At 39.8% G+C, this 22,651-nt stretch overlaps 1 pseudogene; it reads right to left on the bottom strand.

Moving 5' to 3' along the window:
* Positions 1-22,532: 22,532 nt before the first annotated feature.
* LOC120598400 (uncharacterized) lies at positions 22,533-22,651 on the bottom strand (annotated as a pseudogene).

Here is a 22,651-nt window from a genome sequence, read left to right as displayed (position 1 = left end):
TTTCTTTTGGAGCTCCCTGGTGAAATAAGTCTGGTAACGCTGAGTTAAAATAAAACAGGTTTATTTATTAAAGGACTTCCCAAAGTCTTTACTACCCCAAACGACAGTTGTTTTTATCTTTATTTTATGTTTTGGTGTTTTTTAAATTTTGAACAAATATTTCCTTTTTACTAGATTTTATTTTTAAATCAAATAATTGTCCTATTTTTTGACTTGGTAGCACATAAGTATGGCTCAAATTCAAAAAGTACAAAAGGAAGCCGAGGAAAAGCCTCTTCCTGCCTCTGTGTCTCAGCCACTCAGGACCCCTCCCTGGTAATCTGGGCATCAGGGTTACCACAGTATCTCCAGAGGTAGTCCGTAGGTATACACTTAACGATATATCTTGGTGATCGTTCTACGTTGAAACATAAAGAGCTTTCTCACTCTTTGTAATTTTTTTTCTTTAGCATGATATTCTGATCAATATTTGAATCTCTGATTGGAATGTAGTCTCCACCCTCAAGAAGTACACGGTCTCTTAGAAAAACGAGATGCATTCATTATGGCCTCCAAAAGATGTAGAAAGTGCTGAAGGAAGAGCATATAAAGTGTGGTGGCCATGTGGGAGAAAGAGAAGATCATTATCAGCTATGTTTGGTCTGGGATGGGAGCTGGACCCTGAGAAGGTGCTTGTAGCAGGTGAGTCTCATTTGAGGAATAGTGACAAGCAGTTACTCATCACATGACCTTTGTTTTACAACAAGAAAGGCCAACATGTCTGTATCTGGTCAATGCCAACATTTAGATGCTGAGCACAAAAGCTTGATTTTTATTAGCTATATTTGTTGCCCATATAATGGAACCGATCTTAAAGTGGAAGTCAGACATGTATATCAGATATCATTTAGAATAATGAGTGTATTTTCCTAATCTTTCCAACACCAACCTTACAACTCATCTCAATAGCATGCATACTAATTAATTTGTTTTCCGTATAGTAATAAGATTAACAACCTCGAATTTACACGGGGTACTGAGTCATGTTCAAACAAAACAAGTTCTAATGAGAAAAATTGGATGCAGCAGCAAATTATGTCCCACTAGGCAATCCAGGTTTATGTGTGTTTGTCTGTCTTTGCTACACATATTTTTGTCAGGAGCTCACTGTAAACAAGATGATTTCTTTCATGTTGGGTTAGTCTGGGTAAATTTGTTTAATGAACAACAAAGTCACTGTAAACATTGCATAAATCTCAGTGCCTTGCAGCATGGCTAGGAATCTTTTAAGCTGCTTCAAAAAATAAAACCTGTTAACCGCAAAAACAACATTGGGCAAAAATACTATTAATACATCAAGGCTCTTAGATATGCAGTCTGGCTCAGTCCATTCCTGGACAATTAAAGAGTTTGTGGTAAAGTGAGATGTGACCTTGTGTAGTCATTCTGCCTCCCCTAATCTGGGCCCTAGTTTCTTCCTCTGTCAACTAGAGAGAGTTGTCTAGGCCTGTGAATGTCCCACCAGAATCAGTTGGCGGGATGGCGGGGGGCGGGTGACGGAGGCCTTTAAGTACATGTAAGTGGCCAAGCTGTTTTACTATATCCCAGTGCTACTAAACTCCCATCTTTCGGGGGTGGATTCTCAGAATCTGTATTTTTAAAAACAAGTTCAGGTGATTTGATGATCAGCCTGCTTTAGGACTCACTGGACTAGACATATTACCAAGATCTTTTCCAAATCTTATGGTCTCTTTCCTCATGATCTCATGACCATAAAAATGCATAATTCTGAAAACTAATCTTGGAAGATACTGTTGCTCTGGTCTGGGCTAAGAAAGAGAACTGTTTGTGGTGACAGGAAACTGGATTCTAGTCCTCTCAAGCTATCCAGATGACATTGGAAAAGTCACTTTACTCTGGACCTCAGTCTCTTCACAAAACAAGGACATTGGATCAGGTAATGTTGGAGGGCCCTTCCTCTCTGACATTCAGAGCCTAATTTCTGACCCCTTTGAGAGTCATCCATTTGCACATAAATTGCCATCCAGTTGACTTTTGAGAACAGAAATTGGCATGAAGTCCATTTGTAGTGATCTGCAATAACCTACTCATTCTTTTTGAGGCCGAAGGAGTCTCTCCTTGTTCCTCTTTCATGGTGGGTCCTGCTCCATCTGGCTCTCTTTCAAAGGAGCAAGAAGATGTGTCCTGGCTGACAACCAGGCACTTCCAAGACCCTCATGGCTTCCCCATTTCAGACTCAACTCATCCCATCTTTTCTTGTTTCTTGGGGCAGGATCTATACAAGATACCTCAATGCTATACTCCCCCACCTTCGGCCATCATTTCCAGCCCAGAGGCCCCTACATAGTAAGACCCCCAAAGCATCTAAGTGAGTGAATAAGTGAGTGAATGAATGAAAGTCGCATGAGGTGGCTTCCAGCTATACCATGTGGTGCCTCTGTGCCTCGTGGTTCTCAGTGGGTTCTGCACTCAGTGAGGTGGAAAGAGAAGAAGACTTGCCAGGTCTACACACTGCAAAGGAGTGAGCAAAGAGCTTGGTCACTTCACTCAAATATTAAGTGGATCAGTTTTCTAACTCCCTATGAATGCGATCATACTGGATGTATTCTCTGTGTCTCACTTCTTTCCCCCAACATTATACGCTTATTTCTTGACCGGAGTGGGGGTAACCAGCGTTCACTTTTAATTACTCATTAAACTATACACAGGTGCTTTATGCATTTTTCAGTATCTGCACTATATTTCACAATAAAAGAAGAAAATCTGAAGGAGTTCAAGACAGTTACTGGTCAGTTTTGTCCTCAAGAGGCAATCTAAAATGGGCGATCTCTTTTAGCCGTGGGAAAGGTGACCTGGGGTTCTGCGAGAAATGGGGACATTTTTCACTTGGGGACATTACCTCAGAGCTTCGCAATTATCTTTCCCCATCATTTAGAGAGCATTCACTCAAGAGCAGCACTGCCCTCACTTTATACATCACACACAGCTCCCTGTGCCTTCCCTAGCAAGTCCCCATACATGTCTGAGCTTTGGTTTCTTCTATGTAAAATGATGGTGTTGCCTGCAGCATGTTGGGGTGGGGGCAGGGAGTGCACATACAAATAAGGTATCACAACCCAACTTGCCATACCTATGACTGAGTCTGAATCTACACATGTGGCAAAGTAACGGTGTGGAAAAAGGGAGTTATAGGCTTTGTGTTCATAAACCTGAGAAAGAGTCAGTGGGGTGGGGGGAATCATCTTCCATTAGGAGACCCAGTTCAGCAACACTTCAGTATTACCTGCCTGGGCTGCCTTAACACGTACTCTGTGGGGAGTCAGGGTTTAATGAAGTAGGATAAACCACACATGCATAGTAGTTAGCCTCAGCACAAGCAGGATTAACTTTACACTCCATTTGCAAGAGCAAAGCTCCTCTCCTTGAGTTTGTTATAAAGGGATTTAGAATCACAGTATGATAGAGCTGGAAGAGAGCCCCTAAGACATCATCATAATCCTCCCTCGTCATTTTACAGAGGGTCAAACCAAAGTCCAGAGAGTGGAAGGGACGTGCCCAAGGTCATCTACTCAATGAGTGGCAGAGGTCAGGTCAGAATCCAGATCTCCTGATGCCCAGGCCTGCGTCCTCTCCATTTTGTCATGGATTACTTATGGCTGCCTTGTAAGAAAGGTGGATAACACATTTCTCTTGATGGCTTTGCTCTGTACCACTTTACACACACGGCCTCCATATTCAGGTTTCATGGGTGTATGAGCAAGCCATGTGATGCTGTGGAAGAGGAATCTGTGTTGCACAGGTTGCATTAAAAACATCTGAGATCTTGGGTCACATTCTAAGAGCTGCATCCAAACCCAGGAACTAAAGTCAGGTAACCCTCATAATGACACCAGCAACAGCAGTAACTAACACATATATAACACTTGGTATGTGCCAGGCTATGTTTTAAGCACTTCCTATATTTTAATTAATAGGTACAATCCTGTACCTATTAGTATCACCCTCATTTTACAGAGGAAACTGAAGCATAGAGGTTAAGTAACATGCTCAAGGTCACACAGATTGAAAATTGCCCAGCTGAGATTCAAAGCAAGCAGTCTGGCTCCCGAGTCTCGGATCTCCTAATCCAGCCCCATCTACCTTTCTTCCTAGTCCACCTTTCCTCTGGAGGCTACCCTCCAGTACACACATACCCCTTCCCTTCTTTGGTGCATTGCCCTCTGCTCTGGTCATGCTGGACTGAGTGCTATGGCTCCTTGAACACGCCCTGAGCTTTTACTCACGCTCTTCCCTTTTCCCAGAAGGCCCTTTTATATCTGTACCTGTCATAGATCTTCAAGGCCTGGTTCAAATGTTCCTTCTTTACAAAGTCTTAAAATCCAGAATTCATCTCTTTCTTTATTCTTGTGATTCTTAACTTTTTGAGGAAGGTGGTGAATGCTTTCAGAGGAACAGACGCTCTTCAAACCGACTTTCTACCCTTCTCCCCTCTGTTTGGTGCTCTGACAGGCTGACCTCTATAGACTCCATCAACCAAAACTTCTTGTCCTCTTACTTCCTTTTAGGTTCAATCAATGGGAGGCACCAGATGGAAAGCAGAGGATAGGAAAAGAGAAAAGTCAGAATATATATTTCTTTGGTGTTGTGAAAAGGACATAGCTGGAATGTGGGCTTAAAATGATGAAAAGCAAAATGCTTAAACTTCTTTTGTCTGGTCCTTCAGAGTAAGGTACCAACTCCTTAGCATGACATTCAAGGACCTTTGTGATCTTGTTCCTGCTCAGATGTAAGTTACATCTCTGCCCGTAGACCTCTCCGTGACACACCATACCAAAGGCTTTCCATTTACTCAAATGAGCCAAGCTACTCCACATCGTTGTAGCTTTGTACTTGCTCTTCCCTTTTAGGAAAACTCTGCTCAGTGACACTTCTCCCAGGAAGCCTTCTTTGAATGTCCTCTTCAGCCCCATTAGACTGTGAGCTCCTCTAGAGTAGAAACTACTTCTTACTTATCTTTGCATCCCCACTGCCTAGCATAGGAACTGCCATATGGAAGACACAGAGAGAATGGGGATGACTCCTCATACTTTCTTTAAGTCTCACCCTTTACTCACCCTTGACCTGGAGCAAGTTGCTTAACTTCTCCAAGTCTCAGTTCCTTCATGGGAAACATAAGGACAATAATGCCAACTTTTCAAGGCATTATGATGGTTAAATATAAAAAAGTAAGTAAAGGCTTATCACAGTGCCCAGAACACAGTAAATAGTTGTTGTAGTGGCTGTTCTTCCTATCGTTGGGCAGATGCCCATGTTTTAGTGGGTTTGTAGCCACTCAGGCTGCCATCTTCCAGGAAGAGTGAACAGTCATTTCTAGATCCTCTCCCCTGGGTCCCAAGTGGTGGGGCAGACCAATCTCATGAAGACACAGCATCCTGGTGACCATTCTGAACACATTCAGTGGTGGGTGCCAGGCTGCTTATGACCAGAGACCTCGAAAATGCAAGGAACGATCGAAGGCCACAAGATTCTAAGTTCCTGAGAGAAACAAGAAGGTGCGGGCAGTGCAGGGGTGGAGGGGTGGTGGAATAGAAAGGCTGCCTTTAGTACCTGAAGGGCCATGAAAAGAGTCATCAAGTGCCCATCTTTGACAAGGAGGGTCATGCGTGCTTCTGACCAGTTCTTGGGGCCAGGGACTTTTGCCAACATTACATTTTGGGGAGAAGAGTCAAGAATGAGTTAGCAGCATGTCTGAAGAGAGTCTGAAAGAAGCAGAGGGAGCTAGCAGAAACATCAAACACTGGGGTAAGGGGAGAAGGAGATGCAACAAGGCCGGGGAAGGCCAACGGGTGGCCTGGACCCATGCTGGAGGTGGGAAGAGCTGCAGAGGGTGTATAGGAGCCCAGAATGCTGTGGTCCCTAAAACTGACAACCAGGTTGACAGGAGGAGGTTACAGAGAAGCAGATTTGGGCTTCTTCAGGGCTATATTTTTCTACTAATTAAAGCTGTCTACCTTAGTCAGGCTTAGTTTTGGGTTGTCAGTGACAGAAACCCAAATCATGGAAACTTAAGGGAAAAAGAGACTACTCATGTAGATGGGTAGTTCATGATAGAGCTTCAGGGACTTTAGGAACTTGAAGGATGTCATTAGATGTCTCCCCACCCCTTGCTGGTTCTTTCTCTGTGCTGGCTTCATTCTCTCACTGTGCAGATAGGCATCGTAGACATAGCTGCAGATGTTAATATTACCCCATCCAAGTTCAGTGACCCCCAGCAAAAAGAGAATATATAGTCCCACAGAAGGACTGATAGGTCTAGCTTGTGTCATATGCCCATCCCTGAGCCCATTATTTGGCCAGAAATAGGCGCTATGATTGTCAGGTTTGGTCACATGCAGAACCGTGTCAGCCAGGATCTAACCAGGAAATAGAAACCACTCTGAACAGAGGGGATTTATTGGTTATACACAAGTGACAAAAGAGGTTCAGAAGTCTCCCTGAGAACAGTGCAGTAACTCAGATGTTACCAACAATGAGGCCACTGCTATTGCTAAATTAGAGGGATAATGGGAGAAGGTGTTTCAATGGAGGTTGAAACCATGGTGTATCTGTCCAGGGGGAGCTGGAGCTGAACCATGGAAGAAATGCAGCTGTAGCACAGTCTTCTCCTTTCCTCACCCTCTATTCTCCTGATAATACCTCCCATTGGTCAGACCCACCAAAACTCGGCTGACATGGGAGCCCGGGACTATGGGCCTGGGGGAGAGGTCAGCTCCCTCTCCCCTGCAATATAGAGAGGGGCAGGCGAAAGGTAAGGCATGGATGTGAGGGCAAACAGGCCAGGAAGCAGCATACTGCGGCGTGTCCACATGGAATGAAGAAGTAGCAGTTCCCCCAGGAATTTGGTACTGTTTCCAGAAGAGAGAAAGAATGCTGGACAGTATTGCCAACCATTCAAGTATGAAATGGGTTGCTTCATGAGGTAGTGGGATGTCCATCACTGAAGGTATTCAGATAGAGACTGGATGCTCATTGTTCAGGGATCCTATCAAAGAAGGCATTGCTGAGAACATGAGAAGATGGATGAGACTGTCTCTTCCATTTCTTACCTTGTGTATTTTCAACAAGATTATTATTTTTATACATTTTTGTTTCTCTCATAAGCCTACGCCATTCATTTTTGTGATTAACACAGAATAACGAACTTGTAAACTGCAAGCAGATTTGATTGGGAACATGCTGAGGAATCTGGCACCATCAAGTGGGCCACAGATTGTATTTCTAACTTGCATCTGGCCCTTCTTCTTACATCTTTGCTCCTGTGTCAGAAGAGTAGTTTTCAAAAATGGTCAGAGACTTTAAAGTTTACTTTTACCTTTTGGCAGAATTGGTAAGCTAGGTTATTAAAGTTTTGTCTTCCCTCCTTGAAACTCCCAAAAGAAAAGAAATCACAGGAACAGATCTTGGCATAGAAAGAAAACGAGACAAAGAATGTAATCATCACACTAGTGAATGGTTTTCAGACTGACATCTGTACATTAAGAATATGTAAAAATACCAATTTCATGCTCTGACAACTTATTCTGCATCAGGGGTGGGGTAATGCCTTGGGAACGTCAAATGTCAAAGCATTACATAATGTCAGCTATTCATGTGCTCCTTTGATGAGATATCACTGGGAATGGGAATTCCTTAAGGAAGAGATGTCTTAAAAAGAGGGAGGGAAGAGCAGAAGCATAAGGAAAGAAAAGAAAAGAAGGAAAAAGGGACAAAGGAAGGAAAAATCTGTTGAATAAGAATAAATGACTGTGCAAAGAAAAGTTAATACATATATATATATATATATATATATATATATTACATACAATTCCAAATCTAAGTGACTATCTGTAGGGGTTATTTACCACTGTTTTGATTTTCCAGTTAGAATACCCATGTTTGATTTTTTCTTTCATATGTGTAACAGTATTATTTTTTTGCCTGAATTTTTATCACATCGACGGAAATCTAAGTGTAAAGATTCATCCATGATCCTATTGCTGGATCAAATTAAACTTGCTTTTTCTGTTCTGTTCTAGTTCTTGTCCAAATACATAATTTCACACAGGGGCAGTAATAATATAAGTAAGAACTCACGTGCTTTCTACAATTTTTTCGTAGGAATTTCCCCATAGTATGGACTTCACAGTGAACACTTCAATTACTTAAGAATATTCTAAAGTATACTCGTACTCTAACTTATCCATTCTTGTGTTATTGGACTTTTAGGGTTCCTCCCCACTTTTTCATAGTTGTAGATAATGCCAAATACACATCTCCATATAGTTAATGTATTCAACAAATTTTTATGACAGATACTGTGTTAGGAAATAGGGATTATCTGGAAGGATTTTGCTTCAGAGTCTAGGGCAGGAGACAGACAAATGAACACATGATTACCTTTCAGAGCTCTAGCATCCTGCTACCCAAAGCATGGTTCACTGACTAGTAGCATCAGCTTCACCGGGAAGCATGTTAGTAATGCAGAATCTCTAGCCCCACCCCAGACCTACTGAATCAGAATCTGAATTTTAACAAGATCCCCAGGTGACTCGTGTGCACATTACAAGTTTGAGAAACTGCCAATTTTAATCCCCTCCTGTCTTTCTCGGTAGGTCACTTGATTGATCATTCCCAGTCTTTCCTGCCTTTCCTTCTTCTCTACTTTCCCACAGCCACAAGAATGCTCAGGTCTCTCTATCTTAAAAACAACACTAAAACTATAACCTTAATGTTGCTCCCTCTCTAGTATGGCCCTCAAAAGACTTGCACATGTTTCTCTGTAACCTCATCTCCCACTTCCTCTCATATCAGAGAACACTGGCTTCTGCTCCCACCACTTTAGTCAGACAGCTCTGAAGATGAGTTCTGCGGATTCTTGGCTGTTGCATTCAGTGGACTCTCTAGTTTTCACTTGATGTTGTTATCTGACACCACGATCAATCCTGTCTCAACCCAAACTCTCTTTGGAAGTCACCACTGTCTCCCAGTTTTCTCCTACTTCTCTTACCATGTTATCCCAGTATCGGATCCCACCCCTTTGATCCTTTGCTGTTAGCTCCTTGGTCTGCCTCTTAAACCTTGGGGTCTAAACCCTAGGTTCTATCTTTGACTCTCTTCTCACTCTATACATTGTCCCTGAATAAGCTCATTTCATCCAAGGTCTTAATCGTCATCTCTCAGCTGAAGATTCTTAAATATACAACACATCTGGATACAGAGCTCTCTTTTGAGCACCTTTCCTCTATATCGAAGTGTCTACCAGACTTTACTATCTGGATGTCCAAAAGCACCTCAAAATCAGTGAGTCTAAAAGTGATCCCCTTAAAAAAGTCAGCTCTTTTCTGGTCTCTTTGTCTCAATAAATGGTTCCAGCAGCCACCTAGTGATTCTTTTCCTCCCCCACACTCAACCAGTCACTTTGTAGTGTTGATTCTACCTTTCCCACATCCGTCAGGTGTATCCCCATTGCCATTTTCCTGGTTCAGTTCTTGTCACCTCTCCCCAGGATGACTGTAACAATTGCTCAACTGGTCTCCCTGCCTCTGCTCCCACCCTTGTTCTTTCATATTTTTCCAATCTAAAATGATGAGATTGCTGGTAGTATAAAAATATAATCTTCTCATATCCCTGCTACTGTTGTTATTTTTTCCCAAGGACGCCAGACCTATTCAGTCAAAACCTTGGGTAGGTGCAGTGAAAACTGAGAGTTTGGACATTCTACTAAGTCTTGGTTGCAAATTACTGGACAAACAAAATAACACCCTTGGCCTTGCAGAATCAGCAGAATCCTTGCAAATTAAAAGAATATCTGCTCCCTGTTGCAAGATCTCCAATTGACTTTAAAACAGCCCTCTCAGAGGAAGGCTACTGAAACTAGGGGATTTTTGAAAAACTAGTACATTGACTCTTTCTGCCCACATAGTAACCAGAAGATTCTACTACTTCCAGGCCGTGGTAACCACAACTAGTGATGTGCTGTAAATGTAATAACTGGCACCGAGGGGGGAAAACAAGTCCTGATTTAAAATAGCTGCTGATGGTATATATGCTCCTTCAATGACTGATGTCAAATTACTAATTTGATGTCATTGAATGAGTTGTTGGGAAGAGATGAGCAGTAGCATATCATTATCTAATATTTCTACTGTACTGATACGATAGATATAAATTACTATAAGAGAAAAGATAATAGTATAATTATTTGGAAGTAATGAACTTTGAGTATTTATTATCACTTAAATATATAATTTATTTAATTGTAAGTTTCTATAGTTTAATTTTTAACAATGACTGCATTTAAAAACAGACTTGCAAAATTCTGGAAAACCTGACAATCGGTTCTCATGAGCCAGTATGAGCTCAGCTCAAGCACTGTTACTGCCTCCATTCCACCATGACTACTACATCATCCCTCACTTGCTCTGAGGCAACACTCTCCTAACTGGCCTCTTACCTCTAGACCCCGACCCCCTCCACCCCACAACACCACTAGTACCACAAAAACACATTCGACCCTATTATACTGCCTAAAGATCTTCCATAGATCTTGCTTGTCCTGGGGATAAAACCAAATTCCCTACCTAGCATATGTGGTCTTTGTGACCTGGGTCCAGCTTCCTCTATAGTTTCCTGGATTATTATTTCATGGTGCTTTTCCTCTCCCCCTGCATCCCCCTATATTCTGTACTACAGAATATAACTCACCTACAATTTCGCTAACACATGAGGCTGAGTCATGCCCCTAGGCCTCTTCTCTGGCAGTGTCCTGCCTGGCTGTGCTCCTCCCCAGATCTGGTTTCACCACGGAGAACACTTACTCCTCTTACAAGATTCATAGAATCACTTCTTCTGGAGACTTTTCTCATTCTCTCAGTTATGTATGAACTCTCTCTCTTGTGGTTCCACGAACTTCAGAATACTATCTTAGAAGCCGGTAGCACCTTATCTCAAATTTATTTACAGATCTATTTCTTTCTATTAGATTATAAGCACCCACTATAGGACTGGGACAGAGCGGGAGCTCAAGCAGTTATCTATTAAATGAATAAATAAAGGCCAAAGATGCTCTAAAGCTGAAGACCCAAAAGCCTGGTTGTAAAGACAGTATGGTGAAGACCAGGAGGCTGGATCAGTCCTCTCCTTGTTCTTGATTAACCAAAAAAGCTGCTTCTCTTACAGAGGTAGAGGATCTCAGTGTGGGAGAGGAATTGAAAGGTTCTGATGCTGTCAAGAAGGAAGCGTTCCTATTTCTGACACATACTACAATACTGAGGAACTTGAAGACATTATGTTAAGTGAAAACATTATGCTAAGCCAGTAACAAAAAGACGAATACTATATGATTTCCCTCATATTAGGTACCTAGAGGATCACATTCCTAAAGAGAGAATTAGAATGGTAGTTACCAGAGTTTGGGAGGAGGGTAAAATGGGGAGTGATTATTTAATGGGTACAGAGTTTTAGTTTGGGAAGATGAAAACATTCTGGAAATGGGCGGTGGTGATGGTGGCACAACAATGTGAATGTACTTAATGTCACTGAACCACACACTTAAAAATGATTACAATGGTTTATTTTTATGGTATATATATTTTACCACAATTTTAAAAAAGGAGAGTCAGTTCCTAGATCTGAAGGGGTCAGAGGAAGGGGTGGAAATGAGCAGTGATGAAGCTTGTCTTATGACTGATCTCCCCCTTGCTCCTTCCAACACCAGCTCTTGGATGGGTCCTGTTTTGAGTGGTAATGCATGTGTGTAAGGGGAATCAGAGATGAATAAGACAGAGTACCTTCCCTGGAGGAGTCCCTGCTGCAGATAGCGGGGGCAAGGATGTATGGGGGCCAAGTGCACAGGTGCGATGATGAGGGAGACCATATGGCATGACCTTAACTCTTCGCACTCTCTCCTTCCCCTTCTGACTCCAAGGACTTCTATCCAAGTCTCCCTAAGAGGAAGTCCCACACTATTCCTGAAAACAAGATCGTATGAGAGGATTTAATAGTACTAGAAGAAACACCTGGCTCTAATTATGAAGCTTTAAACAGGGCCTTTATATTTGCCACTTGGAATTAAGGCTAGTGAATCCTCCAGATGTTTTAAAAATAAACCAAAGTATCTCATGGACAATAGGAGAGTAATTGAAAATAAGCCCAGAGAGAAATTGAACATAAGCGTTCTGAGGAAACAGTTTCAATAAGAACACAATACTATTGTACAAGATCTATCAGCATTATCCAGTGCACACATTGAAGAATCTTAGAAGTTGGGAGTTTGAAGGGACCTGCCTTTGCCATTATTAAGTCTCGCTCCTCATTTTATAGATGAGGAAACTTAAGTGCACAGAGATAAAGTGCCCTGGAAGTTCATATAGTAAAACTGTATTACACCTGAGACTATGACCCTATCCTTTGACTTCTAGTTCAGGGTTCTTTATTTTCCTCTCATCTATTGCTTTCCTTGAATAAAGTGTTCTAAAGTTTTTTTTTAGGACTGCAATTAATCATTGAGATAGATGTGAGTCCTTCGAAATGATGAATACATATTATTATGGGTTGAATTGTGTCCCCCAGAAGGATATGTTGAAATCCTAACCTCCAGTAGCTCAGAATGTGACCTTATTTGGAAATAGAGTCATTGCAGATATAATTAGTTGTTAAGATATGACCATACTGGAGTAGAGGGGGCCCTTATCTTATCTAATATAACTGGTGGCCTTATAAGAGGGGAAGAGAGACTCACAGGGAGAAAATGGCCATGTGGTGACAGAGGCTAAGATTGAAATGATGTATCTATGAGCCATGGAATGCCAAGGATTGCTAAGAACCTCAGAAGCTAGGAAGAGGTAAGGAAGGAGTCTCTTCTAGAGCTGTCAGAGAGAGTATGGCCATGCTGACGTCTTGATCTCAGACTTTTAGTCTCCAGAACTGTGTTAAATACATAAATTTCCATTGTTTTAAGCCACAAGTTTTGGGTAATTTGTTGCAACAGTCTTAGGAAACTAATACATATATATTGCCAGCACATATTTCCCTGGACCAGGAGAGATGGAATCCATTAAGGCCTTTGTGGTGGAGGCAGATATAGACCAAGAACTGGGCTAGGCTCAATTTTTTTAAAGTCCCAAAGTTCAAGCATTGAGCATGTCGTTGTGAGATGCTAACCCAGGAGATTGGTAATGGATGATGAACAGAATCAAAAGCAAAGATAAAATGAATATTTTTATTTCTACTTAAAGAAGCTGCAGTCCCAAATCTTAAATTCAATAATTCTGATTAGGATATAGAGCCTTGTGGTTTGGGTTAAGTCCCATTTCTCATGTGTGTGTATCTGACATAAAAAGCAGCAAGCTGCCTTCCTCATTCCTACCAAATTCCTCCCACCCCTACACCCAATCAAGGACTTCTATATATTCAAAAGCCAGAAAAGACTGCAAAGTGATTCTTAAAACTTTCGTCACTTTGGAGACTTGCTGTACTGCTAAAGGTTGATTTCAGTCCAGAGAGATGTGTCCATTTAATAGGTGGTAGATTGATGGATTAGAGTCCTAGCAGGAAAGAGATAGGGCTTTCTAAATAAGTAATTGAAGAGTGTTCTATAAAGGGACTATTTGCAAAGGGGTAGGCAGGGCTTAGGGAAACCAAGGATGGCACTGTACTTTAGAGTTAGCAATTACAGGGAACATCACCAACCCTACACCTAGGGAAGGAAAGGAAGAATTTGCTGTAGGGAGAAAAAGGCCATCTAACAGAAGCTGTGGTCTTTTGGAGAGGAAAATAGCCACTCACAGAGACTCAGCAGAGAAGGAGTTAGCAGACTAAGAACTTGACCTAAATTTCCTTTTGCACATGCTTCCTATTGTTTAAACCCAACCAAAGTCCAGAAGTCAAGGAAACTCTTGAGGCAGTCTATGGAGATCAGCCCTCCCAGGGAATTAGAGCGATGTAGAGAAGAGTGGATTTGGAAGGGTAGAGAAGATAACACAATCTAGGATTCAGATCCAAGCTTTCTGATATCTTAACATGCATTATGAGGCTCCAGAGAACAAAAATAGTAGCAATGGGTTATTTAGGTAGATTTTTTTTACTCCAGGTAAAAATTTTAAAATTTAAAGTTTATTTAAAAATGCATATTGATTTTTTGAAGTTACAACACGAATACAAATTTGTAACAAGGTACAACAACTCAAAAGTGTATTAAATGAAAATGAAAATCCATCTTCTCACTATCCTTTCTCTCCTCTTCAACTCACTTCCTAAATGAAGTACCTTTCCAGATACTTTCTGTCACTATAACATGTATATGAGATCTAGGTGTTAGCAGGGTTGGTTCCATCTGAGGACTGTAAGAGAGAATCTGTTCCATGTCTATTATCTAGGTTCTGGTGGTTTGTTGGTAATGAATGGTGTAGAAGCATCATCTCAATCTCTGCCCTTATCTTTACAATGTATTTTCTCTGTGTGCATGTCTCTGTATCCAAATTTCCCTGTTTTATAAGGACACCAGTCACCTTGGATTAGGTCCCACTCTAAGAGCTTCATCTTAACTAATTCTATCTCCAACAATCCTATTTCCTAATAAGGTCACATTCTGAGGTACTAGTGGTTAGGAATTCAATATTTGAATTTTTGGAGGATACAATTCAACCTATAATACTAGACAAAGACTTTAAATATATCCAAAGAGCTAAAGAAAACCATCACAAAGAACTAAACGCAATCAGGAGAAAAATATATGTACAATAAATAAAGAGATAAAAACTAGAAAAGGAACCAAATGTAAATTCTGGAACTGAAAAATACAAAAGCTGAAAAAAACTTACCAGAGGGGTTCAACCGAAGATTTTATTAGGTAGAAGAAACAATCAGTGAACCTGAAGATAAGTCAATTGAAATTACACTGTCTGAGGAGTGGAAATAAAAAAGAATGAGGAATAATGAATAGAACCTAAGGGACCTAAAGGACAGCAGCAAGCATATCAATATACACATACAGGAATCTCAGAAGGAGAAGAGAGAGAGAAAGGGGCAAAAGAATACTTGAAGGAATAATAGCTGAAAACTTCTCAAATCTGATGAAATACATGGACATACATATCCAAGAATCTCAACAAGTTATAAGCAAAATAAATTCAAGAGATCTACACTAAGACAGATTATAATGAAACTGTTGAAAGACGAGAAAGAGAAAGCTTCGAAAGCAGCAAAAGAGAAACTACTGTCACACACAAAGAATCTTCAGTGTGATTATCAGCCAATTTCTCATTAGAAATCACAGAGGCCAAAAGGCAGTGGAATAATATATTGCTGAAAGAAAAAAAAAAATCTGGTATCTAAGAATTAGATACCTGGAAAAATTATGCTTCAAAAATGAAGAAGAAATTAGATTTTCCCAGATAAACAAAAGCAATGTAGGTTGTCTCTAGTGAACTGTCCTTCATGAAATGCTGAAGAAAATCCTTCAGGTTGAAAGGAAAGGGCACTTGATGGTAACTCAAAGCCATGTGAAGAAATAAAGGTCTCTGGCAAAGGTAATTGCTTTAAATATTTACTTTAAATATAAAGCTAGTGTTACCGTATTTGGGTTTATAAATTCTCTTTTTATTCCTATGATTTAAAAGACAAATGCATAAAACAATAACTATAAATTTATGTTAATGAGCATGCAAGGTATAAAGATATAATTTGAGATAACAACATAAATGGGGAGCAGGGGAACTCTGCTTGATAGGAGCAGAGTTAGGGTATGGTATTGAAGCTAAATTGGTATCAATTAAAACTAGATTTGTATAAATTTAGGATGTTATCTGTAATCCCCATGGTAGTCAATAAGAAAATAACTAAAAACTGGACAGAAAAGGAAATGAACATGGAATTAAAATGGTACACTAGAATAAATTAAAAACAAAAGAAGGCAGGAATTGAGAAACAAAAAAGATATCAGACATATAGAAAACAAATAGCAAAATGGCAGAGGTAAGTCCTTCATTATCAATTATCAGTTTAAATGTAAATAGATTAAAAGCACCAATTAGAAGAGAGATTGGCAGACTGGATACAAAAATATAATCAAATTATATGCTGTTTACGAGAGACTCGTTTTTGACTCAAAGACATTCATGCAGGGATTGGGTATGTTATACTAAACATTTTCTATGTACAACACATAGTAGACCCTCAATAAATATTTATTTGAATGAATGAAACAATGAAGATTATTATCAATCTTTTAAAATGTGTCAATCTGATTTATTAAAAGTTATAATGTTTTAATTTCCATTTATCTGACTATTGGGAAGATTGATTATCTCATGTTATTCAACTATTTTTAGTTCTTTGTCTGTAACTTTCCATTCATGTCCTTGGTTCTTTTTCTGTAGTGGCATTTAGTTTTCTAATTGACCATGGGAACTCTTTTTATATATGGGTAGTATCTTTTGGTGTATGTGAGGGAAATATTTTCTCCCACTCTGAGATTTGTTTTTTAATTTTGTTTATGGTGTCTTTCTCCTTAAAATACCATATTTAAATTTTTAAAAATTATTTATAATTTCACTTATCAGTAATTTATTTTTTAATAGTATGAGGTAGATTCTAACTTCCTGCTTGCAGTTCTTTCAGCAGCATTTATCAAATATTCCATCTTTTCTCCACTGATTTGAAATGATATCTTTATTACACACCACAATACATGAGTCTGTTGTTTCTGATTTTTTGATGTTTATTCCTGCTGCAGTGCCACATGAGATCCATTCAAGTCCTGATAGTCTGTTACCCTCCTGGTCCTCACCTTGTGGCCTGTAGCTATTTTTTTACTTTCATAGATACATGCCATTTACCCTTTGCCACCAGCACAGATCCTAGAATTCCTACCCATTGCTTTCCTGGTCCCATTCCACACAATTCTATGTTGTTCTCATCTAGTCAAGGTTTGCTCAGGTGGTCTTTGAAGACAGGAAACTAGAGCCTTTGATAATGCTACTTGCACAGAACCAGAGTTTGTGTCTTCAAAGCAGCCTGGAGCTTTCCTTGGGTAATGTCAACAGATAGATAGACTCCCTCTTTTACCAAGGAACCAAGGCAGACAATAAAACCTCTCACTGTTCCAGCACAGCTGAGCACAGGCACAGAAGAGAAAAAGTAAGTTCTGAGAGCAACAGCAAAGCAGAGCGAAAGGAGCCATTCTTGAGAGAGACGGGCATTGAACATTCTGAAGAAAATGCGTGATGGTTCAGGACTTTAATAGATCTGTACCACAGCAAAGCAAGAACAAGGATTGCTAGGTCCATGAAAATATAGTTGTCAAAGACAGTAAAGAAGGTGTGAAGTTTGAGGTATAGCAAATAGGAAGAAAGAATCTTCTGTAATTACTAGGTCTGATGCAAGAAACATGCTGCAAAATGCAGACTGGTATCAATCATAGAAGAAAAGCAGATCCTGTGTGAAAGCAGAGAAAGAAGATATCGACTCCATCATAATAGAGACAGTCCTTTTAAGCTCCACCTTGTTAATGATTTCACCGGTTTGGTAAGAAGCAATGGATATTAACGGCTGAAACACTAAGCATTACATCCATAATTTGTTGAATATAATTGTGCTTAAGTTGGTTATTGTAAACTGTATACAAAACTCATTTGATAGGATGATCTTGACTATTCTCAGTTAATTTTTATCTGTTGTCAATGTAAAGTCCTTAGTAAAATAATTCATGCAATGTTGATACAAAGACATGTCTGGACTAAAAACAACATGTTTCTGGAGTCTGAGACAGGCAGATGAAGAAAGCTGCCCCCTTACAGAATGAAACCTGAATAAGGTCTGTCTCTGTTTGAGCAAGTATGTCCCTTCATGCACTAGAATCTGTGGGATCTAGGGCTCATAGACATTTAAAATAAAGACATGCCTTTTGGAGTGTGCATATCATGTCAACACATTACTGATAACATGTTTCAAGATTTCTTGTATGGAATCTGATGATTCTTAAATAAACTAAAATCTCAATAGTTTTCCTAGTCAATGTTCATTATGTAGCAACTTAGATTTAAACCCTGAGGAATCAATTCCAACTAAGAATAATAACAAATGAGAATAGAGTTCTTGAAATATTAGCTCCTTATCCCTAGGATTTTATTGCAATGAGAATATTATCATTTACGTAGTTTAATTTACAGTATATATATTTTAAATTTTATGATTTTTATAAGGAAAAGCAGTCTCTAAGAAAAATTAAAATCCGTCTATATATGAATGTCCAAATTTTTAAGAATGATTTCATAGCCTGGATGAAAATTGCATGCTCTCTCCATCACCTAGCAATTTGAAGAACTGCAAAATCATGAATAATAAAAAAGGATGTTAAACTTTTCAAGAAAATCCAGATGGGTACCAATGTCATTGAGAATTCCTGAGAATCACCTTGATTGCTGCTTCAGACTAAGAGCCTGAATTGAACATCACTTACCACTTGCCACGTATGGGCCTTAAGTGACAACACTTTCTATAATTACATTTTAAAATTGTATAGACACTAAGTCCGTATTTGTGCCAAATGAAAAACATTCAAACTTTAAAGGGTAACATTGTTATTTCATTTGCCAGCCTCTATTTCTGCCTCAACCTTTAGGACTTTGGTGGTACAGAAAGAATGTGCCACCCAAAGAATAATAGGTGGTGAACTGGAAACCAGTGTTAACACTAACTTTTGCTGGGAACTTGCAAATGCCTTCTCCATTTTGGGCCTTAGTTTAAAACCATTTCCGCAAAATGAAGGAGTTGTACTAGTTGTCCTTTCAGTCATTGTTCTAGAGTTTCTTATTCTGAAATCACTTGGAAGCTGGAAGAACTCAAATTATTTCTCACAGGGCTTGAGACTGGGTAGGAAGAAGGCTTAAAATCTTCATTTCCAATATTTGGTAGCAGGGAAATGTAGTCATTTGTGAGTTGCTCATCACGTCTATGTCCCCCGTTTCCCTTTCCCGAACACCATGCTATCTATGTTCTGGACACTCAGAGAAACATTCATTTCTTAACACATAAGACTCATATGTGTCAGTTTCCTTTGCTTCTCTTATTCCTTTGCCAGATTTCCCTGCCTTCTCTATCTGACAAACTCTTCTTACTTATTCTTTTTTATTTTTCCTTTTAATTTTATATTTTAACATAATTTCAGACTTAGAGAAAATCTGCAAAATTGGTAAAAAGAATTCTCATACACCTTTTACCCAGATTACCAAAATGTCAACTTTTTACCTCATTTGTTTTATCATTCTCCTTTCTTTCTCTCTCCCTATCCTTTCCCTCCAACACAATTTTTTATGAATCCCTTGAGAATCAGATTCAAACATGATACCTTTTTACTCCGAGTACTTCAGGGTGTACTGCCTTAAAAAAAGACATTCTCTTATATAACCATAATGTAAATATAAAAATGAGGAAAATAACATCGCTATAGCACTTTCATAAAATCTAGATTTATTTTGATTTTGACAATTGTTCCAATATTATCCTTTATGGCAAGAGAAAATCTTAGATCATTTTTGCATTTATTATGTATCATGTCGCTTTTGCTGTTCTTTGGCATGGAACGGTTCCTCAGTCTTTCTTTGTGTTCTATGACACTGACATTTTTGAGGAGATGGAGTCAGGTACTTTGTAGAACGTCCTCTCATTTGTGTTTGATAGTTTCATCATGATTATATTCAGGTTATGAGCTTTTGGTAGAAATACTACAGAAGTGATATGGTATTCATCACAATGAGACATGTCTCATTTTTTTATTTTTTAAGTAAAAGTCCCTCTTCATGCCCCTCTACTCCCTCTCCACTCTTCAGAGGTTATTGATTGGTATCCATCCCATATTTTCTCTATGCATTTATACCTCCATAGAGACATACACATATCCTTTAACAGTATAACAAAAATGGATACATAATACAACTATTGTTCTGCAATTTGTCTTTGTTTCACTTAACTGTCTGTCTTGGAGATTGTCCTATGTCAATACATACAGATTCATCTCATTATTTTAAAAGCAGCATAGCTTTTTAAAAATAGTATAGATGTAGCCTTGCTTATTTTATTCTCTATCGATGAATATTTGTTTCCATTTTTCTATCACAAACTATCTTTGTACACACATTTAAGAACATAGCTCATTTACAATTTTGATAGATACTGTCAAAAAGCTCCCCTAAAAGGCTTTTCGAATTTGTATTCCCATCCACTGTATATAAGATCATTGCATTTTTCTGATTATTAGTAATGTTGCGCACCTCTTTATCATAGCTCATGGCCCTTTGGATTGCTTCTGTGGATTGCCTTTTGGTGTCCTTTGCTATAGAATGCTGGCTTGTTGGTTTTTTTCTTACTGACCAGTTATCTGGCTTTCCCCTCTGTAGGAGGCTCCTTCACTACAGCTAAACAGCCAGCTGCTCCCTCCTCTGCTATTTCACAATGCTGCTCACACACACCCAGACCCTCATTTGGCAGTCATTTCATATGGAATCCTCTCATGCCACAAACATTCTCTGTGAATCCACTATGCGCTTGGGCTTGGGTTAGGTGCTGGGTGTGGAGATAGGAGCACGTCATCATAGTCTCTGCCCTCAAAAAGTTTAGTTTTGAAAGGCAGCTTTGGGCATGGAAAATAGAATGGGTTAGGGATTTAGAGAAGACTTGGGTTTGAATCCCAGCTGTGTGATTTAGAGCAAGTCACATGACCTCACCAAGTTGCAATTTCTATACTAGTGAAATGGACTAACACCTCCCTTACAGACTCATTTTGAAGAAGGAAGAGAAACAATATATCTTAAGTGGCTAGCAAGGACCTGTTACATAGTAGCCTTTCAGTGAATAAATAGGGTATGTTAGAAAGACACCTGTTAAGAGGTCTTAGTTAGTTCTCAGAGGTTCTAAGTACCACTAAAGAACTGGAATATAAGAAAAGAGGTAGCTTTTCCCTCTGCAATGGAAGGGTAAGCATGAGCAATATGTGCCACTCACCAAGATCTTGGCTACAGTAAATCCCCATCTTGCCAGCGCTTTGAAACAAGGCAAGCCTCTTTGTCCTGGCCCCTCACATCAACATTGTTAATGTGCTACCACCACTGCCCTGGGGAAAGTAGGAGCTTCCTTCCTCAAATAAATGGGCCCTTTGAAACACTGTGTGTAAGAGAGGTTTCAGGTTACTTGTGCATGCTACCCATGATCTCAAGAAGTGTGGACCAGAGACAGCTTAAGGTAGAAAGAGAAACACTGTGTGTGTGCGCGTGTGTGCGTGTGTGCATGTGTGTGTGTGTGTGTGTGCGCGCGCGCTCATGCATGTGTGGCAACCTTAAAGGGAGAGACTCAGAGACCTGGACTGCAGACACAGTTCTGCCTCTGCTTGGCGACTGTTGGCAAGTCTTCTCTTTTGGGCTTCAGTTTTTCATTACTGCAGTAGGAGACTGGATCTCATGATTTCTAAATGTCATCTAATGAGAACTCACCATGTAAAGGCAGGGTGTGTGTGTATATACACTACTCTCCTTAAAAAAACTTTATCCTTGGGATGACCCCTATGGCTCTTTATACCTGTCTTAATGTCATTGAGCACTACACTGCACTTGTTATTTGGGGTTATGATATGGTTTCCACACTGAACTGACAGCTGGTGGATCCACATCTGGTTCTTGGTTTTCTAGAGCCTACAGGGAGTTAGAGAGCATTCATTCCTTCAACACCTTTATTGAGTGCGTACCATCGGCCAAGCACTATGTCAGATGGGGAAGATACAACGATAAAATTTCAAAGCTTCTGCCTTCAGAGAGTTTACAATCCATCTGGGAGACAACAGTAAGACAATACAGTTGCTTTGATGGAGGTTTGTCCAAAGTGTGGGGAAGCCCGAGGAAGGAATGCCTGCTCAGTCTGGCTGAGTTGGAAGGTTTCCCTAAAGACCCAGAGCTTGAGCAGAGTAGGGTGAATAGGGATATGTAAGCAGGACAGGGAGAAGAACTTTACCAGCAGTGAGAAGACCCTCTGTAAAGACTCAGATGGGAGAGAGCATAGAGTGTTCTGGTGACTCCCCAGGATTCAGCATGGTGGTGAATAGGCAGGTGTCAGCTCATGAATTGCCCTTTACGCTATCCAAGGAACTCTAGGTTTTATGACATAACCTAAAGGGGGTGACTAAAGCATTCTAATCACGAGGATGTATTAAATCTTTGTTAAATGAGGCGGGGGACTGGGCCTAGTGATTTGGAGCATTTCCTAACCTTGTGGCCTTAGGCAACTTCTTTGAATGTTTCCTTTTTTGTGAAACAAGAATTAAAATATCAGCCTCAAAGAGTTAAAATTTAAAAAAGTTTATGTATAATACATTTATAGGAGTAAGCCTAGCAATTGATAAAATCTTAACAAGTTATTTATTTATTTAGGCGAGGCAATCCTTGATTGACCTCACAGATTGCAAGGACCTTGTCAGCTTACAATCTCTTATTATTTTTTTTTATTTTTTACGCCTACAGCACCTGGTCTTCCTAGGTGGTCTCCCATCCAAATACTAACCAGGCCCGACCCTGCTTAGCTTCTGAGATCAGACAGCATCCGACTTGTTCAGGGTGGCATGGCCATAGAT

The sequence above is a fragment of the Pteropus medius genome, unplaced genomic scaffold (genome assembly GCF_902729225.1).
Source record: "Pteropus medius unplaced genomic scaffold, Ma_sr-lr_union100, whole genome shotgun sequence".
Classification (NCBI taxonomy): domain Eukaryota; kingdom Metazoa; phylum Chordata; class Mammalia; order Chiroptera; family Pteropodidae; genus Pteropus; species Pteropus medius.
The sequence above is the reverse complement of the archived record's forward strand: the minus strand, read 5'-3'. Positions and strand labels throughout refer to the sequence as shown.